This window comes from Euprymna scolopes, chromosome 30 (assembly GCF_053919585.1).
Source record: "Euprymna scolopes isolate OS-2025 chromosome 30, ASM5391958v1, whole genome shotgun sequence".
Classification (NCBI taxonomy): Eukaryota; Metazoa; Mollusca; class Cephalopoda; order Sepiida; family Sepiolidae; genus Euprymna; species Euprymna scolopes.
In genome coordinates this window covers 74,538,712-74,554,563 of record NC_136511.1, presented here as the reverse complement: position 1 = coordinate 74,554,563, position 15,852 = coordinate 74,538,712, and the positions used below count along the sequence as shown (strand labels likewise).

Genomic DNA, 15,852 nt, shown 5'->3' with positions numbered 1-15,852 from the left:
GTGTGTGTGTGTGTGTGTGTGTGTGTGTGTGCGTGTGTGTGTGTAAAATTGAAAATAATTGAATTTCAACAAGGGTCGTTGATAGTGCTGAATCATAAGGGAGCAAGTTATTTTTTTTATTTTTTATGTAAATAGTCATATCTTGCTACGATGCGCAGACCCTTTCAATCATATTAGATATCATCATGCAAGAAAAATTAAGGTACAAAAACTGAAAAGGTTTAACACCTTTTCAAATTTGGAGGAAAGAAAATGTACTATGCGTGGCGATGGGTGAAATTAAAGTTGTTATCAAAAGTAAGGACTTTAATTTCGCCCATCGTCACGCATGGCGAATTTTCTCTCCTCAAAATTTGAAAATGTGTTGAACCTTTTCAGTGCTGTGTGTTAATTTCTCTTGCCTGATGATATCTAATATGATTGAAACGCTCTGCACATCGTAGCAAGATATGACTATTTACATAAGAAAAATTATATATATATATATGTGTATATATATATATGTATATAACTAAAATAACATATATATATGAATATATAGGCATATATATACCTATATATATATATATATATATATATATATATATATATATATATAGTGTAAGTCGCTTAAGTTTTAAGCCTTTTCATCCATGTGTCGATTGCTCAAACGATAACGACCAAGGCTGAAGCGCTGAATGTTATGCTTTCGATTTCAGCTGAATGCGCCGGCCATTTTTTATCTTTTGAAACAATTCATATATATATATATATATATATATATATATATATATATATATATATATATATATATATATAATCTTTTTCCAACATTATATGTTTGTATATATCAATTAACGAAATCTACATTAGCGTTTAAAAAAATAAATAAATAAACGTGTGCGTGTGTGCGTGCGTGTGTATGAGTGCGTGTGGGTGGGTGCGCACGTGCAGACAATCCAGACCACCTAGACCCACAATAAATCTATGAATCGAAGTTCTTGGAAAAGACATTCTACTTCGCACCCACTTGGCTTATCAATCTCCAGCTGTATATGTAAACACGTCCATAAACGTGGGTGCGCGTATCCTGTGAGTGTATGGGTACGTGAAGAAGCATATGTGGTAGTGCGCGGGTGTATATACATGTATGTCCACATATACGAGTATGTTCGTGGGATGCGTGGGTGTCCAAATCAAAGTTTTATGAAAGTCTTAGTTTTGAATAGAGGCAACACATGTTGCTGACCAATCCAAGTCGAAAATGCTGGAAGGGTCCTATTCAAATAGATCTTTACCTTAATGGTTATACCCGTGCCCCTCCTCCCACTGCTTACTCTGCCCGCTCACTCATGTTTTCTATCATTCACACTGAGGAAGATCGAAGGATCGGTCGAAAATATGCGCTTTTGAGGGAAACATTCTTGTTTATTTCAAAAGACGTTTTGTTGGTTGGTTGTTTTGTTTTACGGCATATCAACCCTTTTCAGGTCATTTAATGCCGAATCTGGTGATTTTGAAGAACGATTTTTTAATATAGTATATTTGTTTTTTAAATCGTATTCTATTTAACCCATTGTTGGGACCCTAACAGGTGCTACCACTCCGGGTCAGAGTGGACCTGGGAGCAATGGCAATTTAAAGGGGGCTCCACACTCCCTAAGGCCTGCAAGCTGGGGCCCTCACCATCGGATACAGTTTAAGGTCATATCCAGGACCGAAAGACTCTTTGTATTCCTACACATCAACACACAGGAAATAAATACAGAAAAGATATAAACATTTATACATTTTTCCTATTGATTTTTTAATCATACATATTTAAATATATATATATATATTTATATATTAAGTTATTAATATACATACATACATATATACATATATATATATATATATATATATATATATATATATATATATATGCTTGACGAATTTTCACGGAAATGAAACGCGCAATACTTTGTGTAGCTTAATTGCCATATATGTTTATATTATTTTATATATCTTTTATATATTTCTATAACTTACTACCTACTATTTTTGTATATTAATTTATGTGATTAAATAAAGTAGTCATAAGTCTTATCAATTCTAACGCGTATGAAACGCGAAATATATATTTTATAACTCTGTGTGTGTGTATATATATATATATATGAGGATGAAGAAGAAAAAAAAGCCTTTATTAAAATTGTTAAATAGATACAGACTGAGCATTTGCATACGCCGATTTCGCAAAAGTCTTCAATTTTAAAACAGAATTTAACTACATAAGGATGAAAAGAGAAAACCTTAACTAAAATTTTGTATATATATATATATGCTGAGAGCTTCTCGAAACACTCTGTCTGGGTAGCTGCGCGTATAATTGTACGACAAGGGTTGCGCATTCTCAATCACGCCTCTTCCGAATCGGCACTGCTTGAGTCCAGTTGTAAGGCGAGGTCCAGGGCGACTGGAAACAATGTCGGGGTAAGCGGACAGCACATACAGCATGTGGAATTTCCAAATGATCATCTACTGAAGTACTGACCATGGTCAACGGTGCTTAACGTTGATGATCTAACGCGAACTATTGGGTTAGCCTGCTTATGTCGTAAATGCATATTGGGCACAATACAATAATCAATAAAGAATTTGCTCAATAATAATAATACATACAGAGTCACCATGAATTGAAATATCATATGCAGGTACATTTTAAGACCGGGCAACACCGGCCGGCCTACTAATATATATATATATATATATATATATATATATATATATATGGGGGTGTTTAAAGCTATATATATATGTATATATATATATATATATATATATATGCATATACACATATATACATACATATACATATATATATACATATACATATACATGTATATATATATATGTATATATATGTAGATATATACATATATACGTATATATGTATATATATATATATATATATATATATATATATATATATATATATATATATTCAGTTTATTCAAAAATATATATATGTTATAAATATAAAGCTCCCGGGAGATGTGTTTCCATCTTAAGAGCATATTAAGTTTTTTTGTGTGTTACTTGTATTTTTATTTTTTTATTTTTCTTATTAATAAAAGCAAATGCTTATGTTTTATTTTTCCAACCTTCTTTCGAACTCGAGAATCTGCTTGTTGACTTTGGAAAACTGAACGGAATTTCAGACGGAGTCTTTTGTTTAATACACTGTGATAGCATACCTTAATTCCCTGAGCTATGATCAGACAGAAGTCTTAAGAAATTCTTAAACTGTATCGATTGAATTACATTCGATTGAAACTTAAACCTACAGAATAGTGTAACTTAGAACTGAATTTAATCTGAGTACTTTGACCGTTACGCCACAGGTCCTCCTTAGAAAAGAGATACCTTAAGAAGGCCGGAGCTTACATCGACTGAAACGTTGTGAGAATAACAGTAAAGATGAGAACAGCAGTTTGAACAATCCTTATGATCCTTAATATCAATCCTCATCTTAAAAATTCAGAATCGCAATATCATAAAGGGTTCAATTCTAAGTTTCCTACAGGTTCACGAGTTTGGAATAAAAATGCACCTGCGAAAGTTCGGAGATTATATTTGCTGAAATGTTGTTGGAATAACATCCAAGATGAAAAAAAAATAGTCTGAATAATGTCAATACTAGAGATATCGTGCAGCAGCTTTAACTGTGTGATGGTTCTGAAGAGTAGAGTTTCAATGGCGTGAGTAATGAGATCATAGTCTCGTAAGGCGACACCTTCTAATTCTATCATAGAATTACAGTCGAGTACTTATTAACCGAGTAGATTTCTCGTTTTTTAAAATACCTACGCTAACATTTACAAAACATAAGTTTTGCAAATGTTACTATTATTACCTTTATTTTTAATAATACATACAGCTGTCATTGACGATGTGTTTCGGCGTGTTCACTCGAATCAAATGAGTCACCACTCACACCTGAGAGTATCCTATAGCTCTACAAAGCCACCTTTTGCCCATGCATGGAGTATTGTTTCCACATCTAGGTGCGTGTATCAACCAATAGTCTCTCCCTCTTAAGATGGGTAAAAAATAATCTCCAATCTGATAAGTCCTGCACTATCAACCAAGCTCTAACCTATGTCCCATCGCCGTAATTTTGTATGTATATGCCTGTTTTACAAGTGCTTTAATTAAATGTGCTCTGATGACCTCATAGTACGTGTGCTCCCCCTCTCGACGAATATTTCCGACTAAGTCAAGCAGCAAAATCTTACCTCTTCATTGTTGGTTTTTCCTGTATACTGCAAATCCTTTTATTTTAACAGCCTCTTCTTTCGTTTTGGTAGACTTTAGCATTCCCTCCCTGTTTGCTACTTCTATAAGTGCAGTAACTTGTAGCAGTTTAAATGTAATACGAACAGACATCACGTTGCTCAACTCCTCAAATAATCAATTGTGACCATTGTCCTAATGAGTAGCTCCTTACATCCAAGTGGCAACATGCGTTGTCTGGGATAAATGAGAGTTAAAAAGTATATTTAAACAAACCTTTTTACTTTATTCCTGAAAATATTACTAATTTTTATTTTCCACTTTCTTCTTAATTTACGTCAACCATTTATTTTGGTTATCCTATTACACTATTCTTACATAGCTATTATTGTTGTTGTTGTTGTTGTTGTTGTTGTTGTTGTTGTCGTTGTTGTCGTTGTTGTTGTTGTTGTTGTTGTTGTTGTTGTTAAGCATCATTCTTGGTGATGAATCTTGTTGACGTTCATTTCCCCAATATCTTTCTATTAAGAATTCTTTTTAGAAAAATATATTTTACTTACGGAAGGAATCTCGTAAAAAGGTTTCCAACGTCCTTAAGTGAGAGTGTTTCTGTGGAACGAACTAGCTTCGACCTTTGTCCTCCCAGGTTGTTAGCACGCGTTGTTTATTGCTGTGCCGCCGTCACATCCCTGTTATTTCTGTTGCTTGTCTTGTCTACATTTGCGTATCATTTTTCAGTTTCGAGGTAGGTGGATGGTTTAAAAAGAGAACACTCTGCCCAAGGGTGTAGAATTCATTGTTGTGACAAGGACATATTCGATCTAACATGTAGATAAGACTCTTATCGTCATCATCATCAGCAGCAGCAGCAGCATCACCAGCGGCTCTGCTATTTTTGACAGCGTTTATAGAATACACAAAAGTCTTAATATTTATTTGAGAGATCATCAGTTGTTTACCTTGAGACACTATTTTGGGGATTTAATATATATATATATATATATATATATATATATATATATATATATACATATATATATACATATATATATATATATATATATATATAAGAACAAGTAGGTAATAAAACATGTTAAAACACTTTGAAAAAGAGTTTAAAACATATTTGACTTTAAAAAGGAAGCACAAAATAAGTGGATAGTCCTTAATCCGCGGAGTTCTCATCAGAGGGTAGGATTTAGCAAACTGCGGGATTTATAATATATATATATATATATATATATATATATATATATATATATATATATATATATATATAGTGTGTGTGTGTGTGTGTGTTTCATTTTATTTCAGTCGAAGTCCTCAGAAATCAAAGCGCCCCCTTCCCGAGGCTTACACTTGACTCTATATGAGATACATACATATTTGAATATTCCATTAAAGTTCTTTATCTCTCAAAAGCTTCGTAAAGAAATCGTGAATATAATTTTCCTTTCCCCAATGTTATAGTATATCTTTCTTGTGGTCTCTTGGTTTTTATTTGATCGCAGAACAAGAACTCATCTAATCAAGTGCAGTAACCAGCTTCGAACCTGTTAGTTTAGGTAACCTCTCTCCAAGAAGGTCCATCATTCATCGTAAAAGCCAGTGTGGGTTATAGTTGTTTATAGACATGTAGTCATTACTAGGATACTTATTTTGATTTGACTGTTTATTTTTGTTTTTTTTTTATATTCAATTTTCACCCCAAACAAGGCAAGTGCCACCTTGAAGTAGGGAGCTACTATCGGGGACATAATTTGCGGGGACATTATGAAGGGAGAGGAGTAGAAAGATGTTTGTTCACATTACAATTGAACTTCTGCATATCAGTACAGTTGGGAAAGCAGAATCCCAGAAGGGAGTTCCAAAGACTTGCAGTTCTGGGGAAGAAACTATTGGAGTAAAAGGCTTTCTTACACCTAGGGATATCTACTGTAAAGGGGTGGGACTTAGTTGCTTGTCGAGTTTGTCGGAGGTAGTCACGTCGAGGAGGTACAAGTGCTTGCAGTTCGTCAGAGCGTTCACCATAAAAGCATTTGTAGAACACGCAGAGGGATGCAACATTTCGTCGATGCGACAGAGGCTGAAGCTTAGATGACAGTTCAGGACCTATCAGGTTGGCGACTCTTTTTTGAACCCTGTCCAGGAGTGAGAGACAAGCAGCAGATGCACCAGCCCAAATGTGACAACAGTACTCCATACATGGGCGAATGGTGGCCTTATAGAGGTACAGGATACTTTTAGGCGTAAGTAATTTTCTGGCGCGGTAGAGAGAGTCCATCTTCTTTGCAGCAGCCTTGGCAATGCTCTCAATGTATCTATTCCAGTTCATGTTCCCTGTTTACAGTGTATACCAGCCTAATCGGTATTAATGTTTTATTTATTGTGCTAAATGTCGCCACATGGGAAATCTTATTAGGGCTGAGAATATTATGTGATTTTGACCATCTAGTATGGGTTTATTTGTAGAGAAAAGTATCTTAATGTCAGGTTGTCCTGACAAACTTCTGTGCAGAGAGATCAGCCACTCGAGGATAGTGTCTAGTAGACTTGCGTGCGTGTGTCTGTGTCAAATATGCACAGTGGTCTGAGTAATTGAAATAGCATATTACAATTTTATGTAACATATTATCCCCTCGCTTTTCATTATAATAATAATACACCTGCTTAATACATTCTTGTGCAGCACTGTATTGGATTCACCTCCTTATGCACGTGAGGCTCCTTCTTTTAACTGTTTCCTCTTATTTTTAAAGCCCAAAGACATCATCATGAGGATCGTAATAACAGAGCAGAGAAGAATTTAACACATGACTTAACACTCATCCTCCAGTAGCCTTCGGGCCTTGATATGTGGTGATTCCAAAGTCTAAAAATAGAATACCAGTACAAAATCTTATATAAATGCGGTGCAAATATGATGGGAAAGTCCAGTATATTCGAGACGAGCAGGGACATTAGTATTTTAAAAATGAAACTATGCAGTTTCTTGTTTTTTTATAGAACTAAATAATTTCGAACAGAATTTCGCTATTTTAATATAGACCGTAGATATTAATAAAAATATAACACGTTGATGTTATTCAAAATATAACACGTTGACGTTATTCAAAATATAACACGTTGATGTTATTCAAAATATAACACGTTGATGTTATTCAAAATATAACACGTTGATATTATTAAAAATATAACACATTGATATTATTCAACATATAACACGTTGATATTATTCAAAATATAACTCGTTGATATTATTTAAAATATAACACGTTGATATTATTCAAAATATAACACGTTGATATTATTCAAAGTATAACACGTTGAAATTATTCAAAATATAACACGTTGATATTATTCAAAATATAAAACGTTGATATTATTCAAAATATAACACGTTGATATTATTCAAAATATAACACGTTGATATTGTTCAAAATATTACACGTTGATATTATTCAAAATATAAAACGTTGATATTATTCAAAATATATAACGTTTATATCATTCAAAATATAAAAAGTTGATATTATTCAAAATATAACACGTTGATATTATTCAAAATATAAAACGTTGATATTATTCAAAATATTACACGTTGATATTATTCAAAATATAACACGTTGATATTATTCAAAATATAACACGTTGATATTATTCAAAATATAACACGTTGATGTTATTCAAAATATAAAACGTTTATATCATTCAAAATATAAAACGTTGATATTATTAAAAATATAACACGTTGATATTATTAAAAATATAACACGTTGATATTATTAAAAATATAACACTTAGATGTTATTTAAAATATAACAAGTTGATATTATTCAAAAAATAGACTGTAATTTTTTATCAAAATATAGACTGTAACTGTTATACCAAATATAGACCGTAGAAGTTATTCGAAATATAACATGTTGATATTATTCAAAATATATACAGTAAATGTTATTCCAAATATAGACTGTGGATGTTATTCCAAATATAGACTGGATGTTATTTTAAATATAGACTGTAAATGTCATTCAAATTATAGACTGTGGATGTTATTAAAATATAGACTGTAAATGTTATTCCAAATACAGACTGTGGATGTTATTCAAAATATAGACTGTGGATGTTATTCAAAATATAGACTGTGGATGTTATTCAAAATATAGACTGTGGATGTTATTATAAAAAAAGTATATAGACTGTAAATGTTATTCAAAATATTGACTGTAAATTTTTATCAAAATATAGACTGTGGATGTTATTCAAAATATAGACTGTAAATGTTATTCCAAATATAGACTGTGGATGTTATTCAAAATATAAACTGTAAATGTTATTCCAAATATAGACTGTAAATGTTATTCCAAATATAAACTGTGGATGTTATTCAGAATATAGACTGTAAATGTTATTCCAAACATAGACTGTAAATGTTATTCTAAATATAGACTGTGGATGTTATTCCAAATAGAGACTGTAAATGTTATTCCAAATATAGACTGTGGATGTTATTCAAAATATAGACTGTAAATGTTATTCAAAATATAGACTTTGGATGTTATTCAAAATATAGACTGTAAATGTTATTCCAAATATAGACTGTAAATGTTATTCCAAATATAAACTGTGGATGTTATTCAGAATATAGACTGTAAATGTTATTCCAAACATAGACTGTAAATGTTATTCTAAATATAGACTGTGGATGTTATTCCAAATAGAGACTGTAAATTTTATTCCAAATATAAACTGTGGATGTTATTCAAAATATAGACTGTGGATGTTATTCCAAATATAAACTGTGGATGTTATTCAAAATATAGACTGTGGATGTTATTCAAAATATAGACTGTGGATGTTATTCCAAATATAAACTGTGGATGTTATTCAAAATATAAACTGTGAATGTTATTCAAAATATAGACTGTGGATGTTATTCAAAATATAAACTGTGGATGTTATTCAAAATATAGACTGTGGATGTTATTCAAAATATAGACTGTGGATGTTATTCAAAATATAAACTGTGGATGTTATTCAAAATATAGACCGTAGATGTTATTCAAAATTGTCTAACCGACTTCCAGCTTCCTTTGTTCCAACTCGTTAGCCTCCTTGATCTAGTGGTCTCCATTATTTGTCTGCTGTGATTCTTTATTAACATTCAGATTATTATTAAACTAAATTCATTTCAAGAACTTACGGAGCTCTCTTCCTGACGATTATTTTTCTCGCTCCTTATTACCTTAACATTTTTAAAGACTAAAGCCGATAGACAAATGTTATCTTTGCGAAAATCATTTTTAGTTTCTTGTCGGCTACTAATATAAAGTGGCTTCACGCTTTCTCCAAAAGCAATTTCCATAAACATATTGAAAGTATATTTTGCATATATAGGTGATTATTCTTAAAATTATTTTGTGTTTTATTTTCATTTTCATTAATAAATAATTATGTATCAAGTCCGAAAAACACTCGAGGATAAGGGTTAATCAGCCGAATGCTGATAAATATTGTGAAGGGTTTGAATCTCTCCGCACAACACCCTCACATTTCCCTTAAGTAAAATCCAATTTACCAAATTTCTACTTCTAATGATTAATACGATAATGTCCCATTGACTACTGTACACTCTTTAACTCTTATCTTCGAGTGGCGTCTGGGCCTTGATAAGTGGTGACTTCTATGTAAAAAAACAAGAACACCACTTAGAATAACAGCGTATTCAGAAAACAGCAATCCCTTTCCCTTTGGCAGTAATATTGCTTAGTGAATGTGAATTCTAAAGAAGAAAATTGTCGGAAAGTTTGAGTTATAAAACGCTGAATGCAAACCAAAGCTCATTTCTTTTTTTATTCTACATCAGAATGGATGCTCTTTGGCTCCCATAGAGCTCTTCCGTTCTTTGAGAGAGTGATTTTAGTGTTTCCAGGTATCTACATAACTGCATCATTTGAAGAGTCAAGGTGTGCTTTATGCAAATGCTATCCTCCGCATAATAATCTTGTTGTTAGCTTACACCCACAGGCTTCATTCCTTCATTGTGTACTACGGTGTAGTTCTCTCAATTTACGAGGTGGAGATAGTATAAAAAGCGAACACTCTGTCCAAATGTGTCGTGACAAGTTCGTTTTAATATACAGATGACACCCTGACAGGTACTACTGATTCAGCTTAGCAGCTTAGAGCCAATCTGGAATTAAGTGTAACTAGGTGTGGTTGCACCTCACCAAAATACCAAAATTCGAGTCTTACTATTATATGTATTCTTAAATCTTACCCAGAACTTATATCATTGGCTGATTAACAACAAACGATTCTTGCTTACAATATTAGCATGGCTTTCACGGATCATAATATGTAATTGTTTATAGGTGTCTAGTTGCACTACTTATTTATATTTCACTGTTTACTGTCTATACCAGCCTAATCGATATTAACTCCTTTTCCTTGTGCTAATTGCTGATAGCCTGGGAGTTTAATACTAGATTATAGATGTGAGGATAACTTTGTAACTGGGTTCGAATCCATCGATTGGTAGTAATTATCATTCTTTACAATGATGAGAACATACACAATCATACCAGTCATTATAGGAGCAACCGGGCTAATGAAATAATATATATATATATATATATATATATATATATATATATATATATATATATATAATATACTATAATGAAATAGTATATTTCGCGAATATACCCGGTGAACCAAGTGCACAGGAAATACAAACAATAGCACTTAAAGGGACGGTTAGCATCCTAAAAAGATCTCTCGGTTGGAGTAACTAAACTAATGGGAGAATGTTAGGCATTCGGTCTAATGCCCATCCCCATGACAAAGAAAGTATAAGAAAATTAAAACAAAGGGGGAAAACTATGTAAATGCGTATAACTAGTGATTCTTGTCCGGCGTTGCGTTAGTTGCAGTGAAATTATTTCATTTTGAATATGTATCTGTTTGCATACTTTTTTTAACTTAAAGTAGATAACTCATATTATCTCCTACAATGTATAAATTTACATTCTAATCGTCTTCATACAGTATGTGATTATTTCATAGTGTCATATTATAAGTCGTCTTTTCAGGACTAAGTAATGTTTTAAATAAATTGTATCTAAGTTCGTTATTTTATTGCCAATAACATGGTCCAACAATACCAAATGTTATTCGATAGTCAGAACCAAGGTTTCATTTGTCAGCTTAAATGCTATTTGGGTCGGATTTTTATAAAATCCGATAATATAATTTCATAAATGAATGTGAATTCGATAGTCAGAACCAAGGTTTTATTTGTCAGCTAAAATGCTATTTGGATTGGCATAATATAACTTCATGAGTTTGATATAAAAGCCAAGTTAGAATTAATTGTTCGTACGACCTGTTCACTGATCCGCTCCCTTGTTTTTGTGATATCTTGTATCTTACATTGCAAAAACAAAAGCGTGTTCTTCTTTTGTTTGTGTTTTTATTATTCTCATACCATTGTCTGCTGCCTACGGTGTTTCATCGGCTTGCTGAGTCGAACCTAATAGAAAATAATGTTCGTCACACTACATTAGCGAGTAACATTTGCTAGAGTGAAAGGATGGAAGAAGATACGTCAAGGTAACCACATTTAGAATGTATATTAGAATTGACACCGTCTCGTGTTCTGTCCAAATAGTTCCTCGTAAAGATGTTTTAACTTTGGACTGGAAAAGTAGACATAAGTGAAACCATTCTTTTATTTGAACAATGGCACCCAAATGTTTTAAATCGGCAAAAATAGCAAGTCTTTCAAAAATACAGACAAACCCCGGGATAATCCTTGGGAATGGAGTCGCGTCAGTCAAGAGCTGCAAGCGATTGATACAGGGTGAGTCACGGGAAATGGATGTTTTTAGAACGCTTCTTGCAATACGTGAAAATATCAAAAAAATAGGTGAAGAAACTTTTCTTTTTTTACAAGGTGGTCATCACTTATCAAGGCCCGGAAACCATTCGGGGATAAGGGTTATTTCGTGTACAGTACGTTTGTCTTGAGATGTGATGAAGTGTCTTACTTAAGGGTGCGGTTCATCGGGCATTGGTTTATGTTGGACTTGGAGACATCCGGGTTTTAGTCAGGTGAGAAACAGGGAGGCGGAACAGAGTTCCACAGGCGTGCACTTCTAAGAAAGAAGCTTTTTTCATGGAATCTACGTTTTGGTTTTGGCACAGATAAAGAGTGCGGAAAATTTTGGACAGTGGCTTCAGCTTTAGTGAAAATGGAGGCAAACTTTAGAAAGCGCCTTCAAATTTGTGTTGGTGAAAATGGCTACCATTTGTCATATATAGTTTTTCACTCCTAAATACTTATTAATGGCATAGTGCAGTAAATGTTTTTTTATGTACATTAACAAATTTTTGTTGGAATATCTGCTGAGTTTTGTTTCCCTTAAAAAAACATCCGTTTCCCGTGACTCACTTTATATTCACGACAGATTTGTACATCAACTACTCGCCGTAGATGACAGTGGCAAACGTCCTGAATTGAATTTAGTCTGCTAGCAGCTTTCCATCAGCATCTTTTAAAGGAAACACTTTGAGTCTGCTCTCGCCCTAAGGATGCGTTTGTTTGACTCTGATATATAAAAGTCTAGCAGTATTGTTGATATAAAAACCTGTTGAACGTCAGAATTATACATGACATATACGTGATGTACGTTCGGCGACATATGCATGTTGCATTTATTTGACAATTAGCCATGGTGCAGTGTGTTCTGCTGTTTGTTTGAATGCTTATATTTGAAAGTAAAAAAGGAAATAAAAGATGTGTATGGAATCCGATGATAAGCAAGGACACATAATATTAAGAATGTAAGCTTAAAATGCTCGGTGCCCCTTCTTCAAGTGATATTACCTCAAGTAATAGCACGAAGCTGGATACTCCAACAGACTAGATACATTCTTATCCTGGAATCCAGTAAGACCATGAAACCAACATGAAAGATACCACGAATTTTCTGTCTTAATTGCGATTATACTCAATAACATTATAATCAGTAAACATTTTTGCTATGTTTTTATGTTACAAGTTTGACGTACACACACGCGCGTGCACACACACACACAAACACAGACACACACACACACATATATATATATAAAATACTTACAGTTTCATCAAATACTTTTGCATGCAAAATCCGATCCCGCATTTTGTTAATTCCTACCCTCTGATGTGAAGGAAAGTATTTCTTCGAAACTCCGCGGATTAAGGACTATCCACTTATTTAGTGTTTCCTTTTTGTATTAAATATGTTTTTAACTCTTTTTCCAAGTGTTTTTTAACATGTTTTATAAACTATTTTCTCTTATATATATATATATATATATATATATATATATATATATATATATATATATATACACACGCGTTTTATTTTTTATTGCGGTATCTTTCTGTTAAGTTACATTATTGTTTCGGCTACACGGCCGTTTTTTTTGCCGTCTGTAGCGTCCCTAGACTTTTACAGAAATGTTCGCTATTTGGGATGAAAGAGTGGAAGAGTGAATGAGGTCAGGGGGGTTTGCGAGGAGGGCGGAAGAGGAAGAGAGGAAGAGAACAAGGAGGGAAGGTGGGGGGCGTTTGGTATGTCGATAATGTTTTATTTTGAGGTTTAAGGAACTTGTAGGGGAGGCTCTGGGAAGTTCATTTCTTGTGTATCTGAGAGCATAGGGATACATGAGGGGAAGGGGAATATGTGGGGTGGGAGGAGAGGGTTACTTTAAAATTCGAGTCTTAGTGTTAAAGTTTTAGCGTCTCGTTGGTGAGGTGATTTCTTGGTAAGTATGTCTTGAGCTGTTGGGTGTTCGCTTATGTTTCGAGGCGGGGGGGCTATGATTCGGTTTATTTGTTTTTAGTTTTTATTTTGTTGTTAATTGTTTGGAGAGGGTCAATCAATATGCGCATATGAGCCCGTATAATCGCCTCCTTGGGGGCAGATGCGTCGATGTATGTATGTATATGTGTATGTGCGCATCCATGCCTACGCACGCACACCCAATCTTAGCACCTTAAAGAAAATTTGACGCAAGCGAGAACAACGCAGGCACACATATGCACATATATTTGCACGCCAGGGTGGGCATGTATGATGACCTGTGACCGTTTCTTTTAAGTATATATGTGTGTAGCAGTGGCCGCGACCGCTAGCTGACCCTCTCCAAACAATTAACAACACTTCCCTCCTTGTTCCCTTCCTCTCTTCCTCTTCCGCCCTCCTCGCAACCCCCCTGACCTCATTCACTCTTCCACTCTTTCATCACAAAATAGCGAACATTTCTGTAAAAGTCTGAGGACGCTACAGACGCAAAAAAAAAACGGCCGTGTAGTCGAAACAATAATATAACTTAACAGAAAGATACGGTAATAAAAAATAAAACGCATATTTGCTCTACAACAGTATTGAGCACTTTCTTCAGTTTTTATTAATTACCATCTCCACTAAATATATATATATATATACATATATATATATATATATATATATATATATATATACATATATAGGCTCACTCACTTAAAAGTTGCCCAATATCTCTCATCTTTTTCTAATCAACTTTTTTTTTCAGATAAGGCGGCCCAGTTTAAAGTAGCCCAATCTCTCTAATCTTTATCTTAACGACCAACTGACATCACAACACAAAATGTAATTCTTTTTCCAACAAGATTTCTCTACGTACTAGAAGAGAGAACAATAAGCTAAGGGTTATAGCCACCATGTTCCCTGGACTTGTCATCATGTGATTTTTTTGGGGGGGGGACTTTAAAACAAGAAGTTTATGGAAATAATCCTTACAATATAGACCAACTGAAGGAGAACATTACAAACGATATCTGGAAAATCAAGTATAATGGTTGTGTAGCTTGGTTTCATAAATGTAAATCAAATGAATATAGTGTGATTATTAAAGAGTGCTCAATGTAGGACAGAGCTGGTAGATAGTCTGTTTACTATAAAAACATCATTGATACATATGTGCATACGTGTTTCAGTTGAATACCAACTCAAAGAGATCACTTCATCAGACCAAAAAGAGACGAGTTTTGGTCTGGTGAAGTGGACTTTTTGAATTGGTTGGTTGATTGATTGATTGATTGATTGGTTTTACGGCATATCAACCTATGTGGTCATTTAATGCCGGAGTCCTTTTTTTTAAACTATTTTTATTGGGGGAGGGGGACTTTTTCAGCCTTTTCTCCCTTTTTTTATAAAATCGAACTAAGAAATTAAATGTTGTATTTATACATGGATGTGTATATTTGGGTGACTTTAAATTTCCTTAAATTTTCTTATATAAATTTACTTTCCTTCGGTATGCTAGAATATTTGTTGAGTTGACCTTTTCAAAAAGGTTCTCCATATTGCTTTCTGTATAATATAGTTTTCTAGTTGGGGCGAGGTCATCACGCCCAACTAGGATATGTTTTACTGTGAGTGTCTCCTGGCATGGGATGCACTCTGGCGCCGATTCTCCATTTAGTATATAAGAATGAGTAAAGTTGGTGTGTCCTATGCGCAGCCGAGTCAGTATCACATCTTCTCGGCGTGATCTCTT

General features: G+C 33.6%; 1 long non-coding RNA gene across 7 annotated transcripts in view; it reads right to left on the bottom strand.

Moving 5' to 3' along the window:
• LOC145254839 (uncharacterized) overlaps nt 1-15,852 on the bottom strand; it is a 467,813-nt gene that overhangs the window by 264,394 nt on the left and 187,567 nt on the right. The window lies entirely within an intron of this gene.